General features: G+C 37.3%; 1 long non-coding RNA gene across 1 annotated transcript; it reads left to right on the forward strand.

The window, feature by feature from the left end:
• Positions 1 to 4,417: 4,417 nt before the first annotated feature.
• Positions 4,418 to 8,761, forward strand: LOC121174372 (uncharacterized). Its single transcript, XR_005890398.1, has 2 exons — positions 4,418 to 6,197; positions 6,297 to 8,761. It is a non-coding gene; the product is annotated as an uncharacterized lncRNA (long non-coding RNA).
• The last annotated feature ends 258 nt before the right edge of the window (positions 8,762 to 9,019 follow it).

Below are 9,019 nucleotides of genomic sequence, written 5' to 3' on the forward strand. Positions count from 1 at the left end.
ACCCAACACTTTGCACAGTTGTGTCAAATCAAATTGTGAGAGAAAGCAAAGAGGGCAAGCAATGAGGTCAGAGCCTATTTATGCGTACATTTATATCAATGGTGAAATCATTCAAAGTTCAAGTGCAAATGCAATTTTTCAAAGGTGACAAGACAAAGTCGTTACTCTTGAATCCAACAATGACGCTGCCAAATATAATCACCGCAATACAGTCATCAATTGCAGATAATGGTGTTACGCCTATAATTAATGTCCTTTGGTATCGTTGTCCTGTATATCAATTCAATGGTGAAGTTCAATATAGGGCAATTCAAATTATTGACGAAGAAGGTGTTTTGTGCATGTTTCATACATTTCTCAATATGACAAGTGTAATATGTATGGAACTTAAAGTTGATGTTCATAACTCATTATCACCTACTCAAGTTAATGACCTACGTTGGGTCAACATGGAGCAAAAGTTGGAGAATACCCTGAAATTAGAATGAATAATTTAACATATTTTGTTGTTGTATTGTGTTGAAGTTTTTCTCCGTCTTTATTATCTAGTTGTAGTTGTTGCATGCTTTGAAGTTGTTATTTTCAATTTACTTTAGTAATAATAGTCTACATATGCATAATTTCAGAGATGCGGAACAATGTCAGACATAACCCTCACATGCACTGATACCCCATTAAAGTGTGGTGTTACACACTGTTCACTCACATGCGTATGTTTATCCCATTAACATGTTTTTGAACAATCCGTGTGACCTTGGCATGCGATGCGGAACACTGCGGTCAACAATCATGATGAAACGAACAGTCTGTCATGTATATTAATGTGTGGGGTTGCACATTGTTCACTCACATTTGTACACTGTTCCGCAGTTGCACAATATTTACTCACATGCACTTAATGTCCTACCTAACCCTCCCACCTAACCCTCATAACTAACTTTGCTGCCTAACCCTCCCACCTAACCTTCCGATCTAACTCTCTTACCTAACCTTCCAATCTAACACGCCCACCTAACCCTCAACCTCACCCTCATAACTAACTTTGCCACCTAACCCTCCCATCTAACCCTCGTAACTAACTCTCTCACCTAACCTTCCAATCTAACTCTCGCAGTAAACTTTCTCAGCCTATATATAACATTACCAATTGACAACAACATATCACATGCAATAACTTTCTCACAAAACAAAACTCGATTTGTAACTCTCACACTATTTCCACTCATATCCCATAAGCACCACCATGACTCCACCTAAAAAAATTGTGACCATCATTTACCACAATGGTCACATTGTAGATGATCCAGTTCAAGGATCGATGTACACATCTGCGAACCCAATATTTGTTTACATCAGTCGTTCTATTACGTTTACACAAATCATTCAAAAAATTAACAATCGTCTCCCTGCTCGAGCAACTGAACAAGTTGCTCAATTGTTATTTTGTGTCCCTATTTCATTTCATATGGGTCAGACACGTTTTATTTCAGCACAACTATTCGACAATGATGATCTCAAAGGCGCAATGGAAACAATTGTCCAGAATCCACAATTGAATTCTGCCAAATTCTATGTTGTTACTGGCCTTATTCCTCAACCACAACCATCATCTCCACAACCCTCATGTCCACAACTACAACTATCGCCTCCACAACAGTTACTGTACAACAACATAAACCTCAATAATCCAATATCTTCATACAACAACCTTGAATCACAAGATCCCTTTGACATTTATATTTCATACACACAACTATTATCCAAAAATGATTCTTTTTTTCATGCCCAACAAACCTCCTTTGACCAACAAAACCATCATTCATCCCCCTTTACGCCACCTTCACAGCTACCACAAATGCAAACATCAAACCGAGATTAACATCTCATTGCTAACGAAGATCCCATTATATGATTTCATGATGAAAACATGGATGATTTTAGTAAGGATGAGGATCAACAGTTCTTTGATCACATCAATCACCAAAGCGATGACCAAAGTGATGACCAAACCGATGACGAGGGTGTTGGCAGACCAACGACACCTTCGTCACCTCCGTTGCAATATCACCAACCTAAGTGTCCAGTAGACTTGGACTTTGACCACCTAGCACACTACATTGATCGACACCATTTTGTTCATCAGGAACACAATGTACAACCACCAATCGGTATACTCGAGGTTGGCATGACCTTTGATGACAAAGTACAATGTATTCGAGCAGTCAAAGAATACAACGTCAGAAATCATTTTGATTGCAGAACAATTTACTCTGACTAGAGAAGGCTAAACTTCGTTTGTAAGTTACATGAAAATGGTTGTACATGGAGCTTGGGCGCATGCAATTCAAAGAGGCATAACAAATAGATTATCAAGAGTATCAGAGGTCATCACACGTATCTCGTGCGATGCTCAGACAAGATCATCGCCAACTCGATAAACACATCATAGCACAGATCATCCAACCAATTGTCAAAACAAACCCAACCGTCTCCATCAAGACGTTGATTGCAGAAATCAAAACGTTCATGAATTATACCCCATCCTACAAGAAGATATGGTTAGCAAAGCAAAGAGCGTTGGAGATGATTCATGGAAACTGGGAAGAATCATATGCCAAACTGCCAAAACTTTTCAGATTTTTGCAATCTTGTGTTTCTGGGATTGTGGTCGCTGCTCAAACAGAATCCTTGTATGAGGGGGGAGAAATAGTATCAGGCAAAAGATTGTTTAAACGTGTCTTTTGGTCATTTGGTCCATGCATTAATGGTTTTGCATATTGCAAACCCATAGTACAAGTAGATGGTACATGGCTTTACGGGAAGTATACTGGCACACTGTTGATAGCTACCGCATAAGATGGAGCTAATCATATCTTCCCGATTGCCTACGCCATTGTAGAAGGGGAGACAACTTCAGCTTGGGATTTTTTCTAAAGAATTTGAGAATACATGTTACTCCGTAAATTAACATTTCTCTTATTTCAGACCGACACCCCTCAATTATAAGTGCCTACAACAACCCAAGTAACTTATGGGTCTAGAACACATCTCATTTCTTTTGCCTGCACCACATTGCACAAAACTTTATTCGCGGTAACTCAAACTACAAACATTTAAAGAAACCACTCATGTTGGCTGATGAGTATCTATTTTATTTATTCGTTAAAATTTTCTTTCAATCAAATTTTATAACATAATAGATTGATTGAATATTTACAGGATACACATACACGGAGAAGATGCACTGGCGACATCTTGGGGATATCCGTACGAATAAGCCAAGTGCATCTAAATGGCTTGATCAATTACCCAAACAAAAAATGGGTACGATGCTTCGATGAGGGAAAATGTTGGGGACATATGACTACCAATTTTTCGGAGTCTGTTAATTCCATGTTCAAAAACACAAGACATTTGTCGGTGTCATCGTTGGTTGAGGAGACGTATTTCAAGACCGCACAACTCTTAGCTAATAGAGGTCGACAAACTTAGGCAATGATCAACTCTGGCTCACAGTATTATGAAGTTGTCTTCAATGCAATGAATAGCGATCAACAAGAATCTAATACACACATTGTAAATGAATTCGACAGACACAATCACACTTTTATTATAACAGAGACTCAATCCCCACTTTAAACACCCAGACCACCTGGAAGGTTTAGAGTAATGTTACAATCTCAAAAGTGTGATTGTGGTGAATATCAGGCTAAACTCTTACCGTGTTCTCACGTCATGACTGCTTGTAAATCTGTCAATGTTGATCTCATGACCTATGTGCCGATGTTATTCATTTTACAACACATTTTGCACATCTATGACAACTCCTTTGGTTTATTGTCACACGAATCAATGTGGCAAGAATACGAAGGAGATCAGTGGGGTCCTGATCCAAGGAGAAAGAGGACTGCAAAGGGACGTCCCGTTTCAACTCACATTCCTAATGAGATGGACGAAGACGAAAATGAACGAGCAAGTAGAAAAAAATGTGGACTTTGCTGGTAACATGGTCATAGCAGAAACAATTGTCCTAATATATCCTAATCTTAAGTTTTTTCTTAGCCAAATGTCATTGTTTAAATATTTTATTGATAATGCAATATAATGTTCTTCTATAAATAAATTGTTAAAAGCTTTGGTTTTATCATTTTTAATTAAATCTAATGACATAAACAAACTAATTATATTTAGTAAAATAATTAAATTAAAATTTTTAAATTTATAGTAAAATAAATATATATTATTATACAAAATTCAGATTTTAAAACAAATATTCAACCAAAAATATCTTAAATAAATTAAATAATGTAACAAAAATAATTAAATTTAATAATATCATTTTCTTAATAATAAAATTAATTTAATCAATCCTTCAAAAATTAATTTGATAAATAAATAATTTTAAAATCAATTAAAAATAATTTTATATAATATAATATTTAATTTTAATAATATTTTAATTTGTAAAAAAAAAAATTAAAAAAAACATTAGTGAGGGAAGTCGGGGTAACCAAACCCAACTTCCTTGAACCAAGCAAAACAGGTGTAATTTGAGAATTATATTTGAAACAGGGCTGACACTAGGGTGCGTAAGTAAACTTCTTACACACCATGCCAAAGTTATTATGGTGATTTTTTAACCGTTAGATTTGATTAATTTTAAATCAACGATCCAAATTTTTTTTCTGTTTTCTTTCTATTTTTTTTCTTTTTCTTACTTTTCCAAATTTACCCTTTCTGTCTTCTCTCTTCCCCTTCTCTGCCGTTCTTCTCCTCTCCTTTTCCATGACCGGCGACAGGTGAAGCTAGACAGGGCGGTTGATGTCACAGTGGTGGGTTTCATAGAGGAAGAGTCCATGACGAGGAAGGCAACTCAGATCTAAGTGGAAGAAGAAGAGATGAGAGAGAAAATAAACGAGGGACAAGTCTGGAAATGGAGGAGATGCGCGAGGCGGCGGTGCGGTTGTACTCGTTGATCATGTTCTCGAGGTCCTCATCGATGGTGACAGAGATGAGGGAATCGAGGTCCTCGTTGGGGAGCTGGTACTTAAGCGTGAAGGGTCTTCCGTTCAGGAAAGTTTTCGAGAGGCGCGTGGAGAGGGTTGCGAGTGACGTGGCGTGTTCAGACACAATGATGCACGTGTCACCACCCACGTAGCAGAGGGACTTGTCGTGGGGGCAGGGGACGATGTGCCCACCGTAGCTGCACATGAGACGGAGCTTGGTGGATGTCGACACAAAGGGCTTGTCCCAGGAGTCGGTGTTGCGGGAACGAGGCGAGGATTCCACGGAGTCGGGGTAGCTGAGGTGCGACGGCAGAGGCGACGGCTTCCTCGCTGTCTCTGTTGTATTGAGGGAAGTTGTTTAAATTGGAATGTGAGAGAAAGATTAGGGACAAATCTGGAAAGACAGAAAAGAAGAAAAGAAAAAAATGCAAAAAGGAAAAAATAATCTAAATTGTCCATTTAATCTAACGGTATATATTGATCCTTTCGCATGGTGCGTAAGAAGTTTACTTAAGCACCCTAGTCTTGGCCTTGAAATAGATGTAGTTTGAGAATTTGGAGGTGAGAGAGTGTGCACCTTGGTAAAAATAAAAAAGACTTGCAAAATTACATACCACGTGATTTCAAATCAAGTAGTCTTTGAAGAAATTAGATGGGACGGAGGTTAGGGGGCCTCCCACAGTGGATATGAATTGTTAGATGGCGTTTTCAAGCATGGGAGAGGTTGTTAGGTCTCTCACGCTGGGAAAATTTTGTCAGCCATTCGATCTGGCTTTCTCTTAAATCGTGTGGTGACTTTTCTAAAAGGCATACCATTTATGAGGAGAACATAGGGAGAATTATTTTAAAACAATGTAGTCATCGTCGATGTGACATGTGTACTTTCCTATCTGAAAAACGTTTAATTTTGCAGGCCCTTTTGGCACCGTAACAAGAAAGAAATAAGAAATGAGTCAGTTTTTTGGGCAGAGGTCAACCTTGTTTCCTGTTGGAGAGCAAGAGGTAGTATGTAGCTTTGCGGTTCGTTAGTTGAAAGGGGGTTTGTTCTCTATTTGTTCCAACCATTCTTCCCCCTTTTTTTTCAACCCTTTGATTTCCGGTTGTGGACTTGTTGAGTGCTTGCCAATTGTTGTCGCCAGCCTAGTTAGGAAGAAGATACCCAACGCAAATAATTTTTGGTCATGAAGTCTGGTGAGTTAAGTATTTTTCTTTTTGTAAGAACTTAAGACATTGTTCATTTATTTTTATAGAGTATTTATTAATTTGTTTGTTTTTAAATGTTAACGGGAGGGTTTGGAGAATGAATCGGTTACTGGTAGTTCTGATTAAGAAAATTATGGTGACAATGAATTTGAGAATTTTGAAGAGGATGGATATGAGGGCTTCGAGTATGGATCTGATGATTTGGTAGAGAATGGATCCGAGGGTTTCAAATATGATGGGTTTGAGGATTTTGGAGGTCTAAATGGGTATTTGTTTGAAGATGTTGTGGATTCAAGCAGTGTAGAAGATCCTGTAATGATAAATGACAAGAATGACATCTTGGAGGTTGATTTGGCCAATATTGACTGTGTTGTTGTTGAGAGGCTGAATTTTGTGGATCTTGAAAGTTGAAACTGCACATATGTTCTACCCCAATTATTCAAGAGTAATTGGTTTTTCTATCTGTAGAAGCCATGTTATTAGAAACAAGTTAGGGAAAACTATCCAGCAAACTTTTTAATGCTCCAGGGTGGTTATAAAAAAGATAGAGGCGAGTAAGTGACGGGACCAAAACCAAAAGCCAAAAATGGCACGAGATGTGATTGCAAAGCTTTGATGCGGGAACACTTGAGGACCCCATCTCATCGATGGGAGGTGAGTGTATTCAACTTTGCCTATAGCCATATGTTGTTGGAGCCACATTTGTCTGGTTTGATACCAGGTCATAAAAAATTAGTGAAGTTGATATGTTGTAAATTCAGAACTATCAGAAGGCTGGCATTTGACCTCTACAAATGTTTGGGGAACTTGCAAATTTAGTAGCAGGTGGTTATGAGAAGGTAGGATTTGTTATGAAATATATATATATAATCAATTCGGCCGAGAGAGGTGAGCACAATCATCTGATGTAGCCAGGGCACTAAAATATTTGGGTGAGTTGTCTATGAATGACCATTGTTTGTTGTTGCATATGTTGTGGATGATAGTAACAAGCTTCAACATCTTTTTTGGTGTGATGGTGAAAGTCGGGTAAACTTTGTTATTCGGTGATGTATTGGCATTTGATGCCACTTATAAGAAGAATAAGTATCATCTACCTGTTGTGGGTTTTTCTGGTGTTAATCACAACAATCAAACCATAGTTTATGACACAATCCTTGTAACAAATGCAACCGAAGAGACGTATGTTTGGTTATTAGAACAATTTGTGCAAGCCATGAATAGTAAGAAACTATCAACAACGATTACTGATGGTGATATTGCAATGAGAAATGCATAAGAAAGATACTTTTCAAAACATGCCTAGGTTATGTGCTTGGCACTTGATACGTAATGCAAAAGCCAATGTAAACAATCCTGCATTTTTGCCAATGTTTCAAAGATGTATGATAGGTGACTTACAAGTGAAAGATTTTGAACATACATGGTTGAAGATGGTTGAGACTCTTGGTTTGTAGGAAAATAAATGGGTTACTGAAATGTATGAAAAGAGGAAGATGTGGTCAACTGCTCATATTCGTGGCAATTTCTTTGTTGTTATCAGGACAACAAGTCGCTGTGAAGCTTTTCATAGTCACATGGGAAATTATGTTAATCCAAGAATTAATTTGACAGACTTTGTAGAGCAATCTCAAAGATGTCAGTCATATTTTCATTTTAAGGAACTTTAAGCAGATTATTACTCTTTATACTGATTGCTTGGAGACATCCGTAGCAACACATTTCTCAAAGGAGATTTTTCTTATGGTTCAATCGTATTTCAAAAAAGCCACGCTTTTAAGGGTGACAGAGTGCCTAGAGATGGCAATGTACTCAGTTTTCCCTGTTGTTAGGTATCAATCTGAGAGGACATGCCATGTGTCGTATTGTCCTTTGCTTGGTGAATTTAAATGTGAATGCCTACGGATGGAATCTACTTGGTTACCTTGCCATCATATCATAATTGTGTTATTGGCTTTACACTTCACTGAGTTTCCTGAGTCGTTGTTATTAGATAGGTGGAACAAGTATGCCAAGGAACAAATTTGTGGAACTTATGTAGACGGTTCTTCTTTTTGGAATTCCCAGTTGCATGCCAAATATGCCACACTTGTTCCAATATCTAGATAGGCTTGTGAATATTCTTATCGTGACAATGAAGAGTTCCATCACTTAGTGAATCTGATGACAAGTGAAGCAAACTGAATGAAGTTGAAATTTGTCGCTGAAAGTCAACCTAATGTAGTTTAAAATGAAACAGTTGATGAATTTGATGATGTTCAAGATCCTCCTCTTATCAGAACAAAGGGATGTGGACCTAGTACAAACCTACTTCAGGAGACAACGAAGGACACAAAATTGTTGCAAATGGGGGTCAACAGGACACAACAAAAGATCATAACATATCAAAATCTTTTTCACCAGTTGCAATTTAGTTATTTATGAAGGTTGAATATACATTTGTTTCTTCTATTGTGTGGTGTTGCCAATTCGGACTGCAAATGCCCTTAATTATGTCCAATTCTTGTGTGATGTTTATATTTATGTTACTTGTTAGAATTGGATTATTATTAGCAACGTCCTATTATTGTGTTGATGGTATTCGTAAATATATATAGCATAGTTGTCAATACCGGCGTAGCGGAGCGGAGCGGCCGACCCCAAAAATGAGATAACGGGATAGTGGATAACAGGATGACCGCTATTCTAATGTTTTTTATATATGTTAAATAATTAATATATATATATATATATATATATATATATATATATATATATATATATATAAGTTCAAAATCAGAAAAATAACTCAAAACATAGTTACTTAAACA

The sequence above is a fragment of the Glycine max genome, chromosome 20 (genome assembly GCF_000004515.6).
Source record: "Glycine max cultivar Williams 82 chromosome 20, Glycine_max_v4.0, whole genome shotgun sequence".
NCBI classification, from domain to species: Eukaryota; Viridiplantae; Streptophyta; class Magnoliopsida; order Fabales; family Fabaceae; genus Glycine; species Glycine max.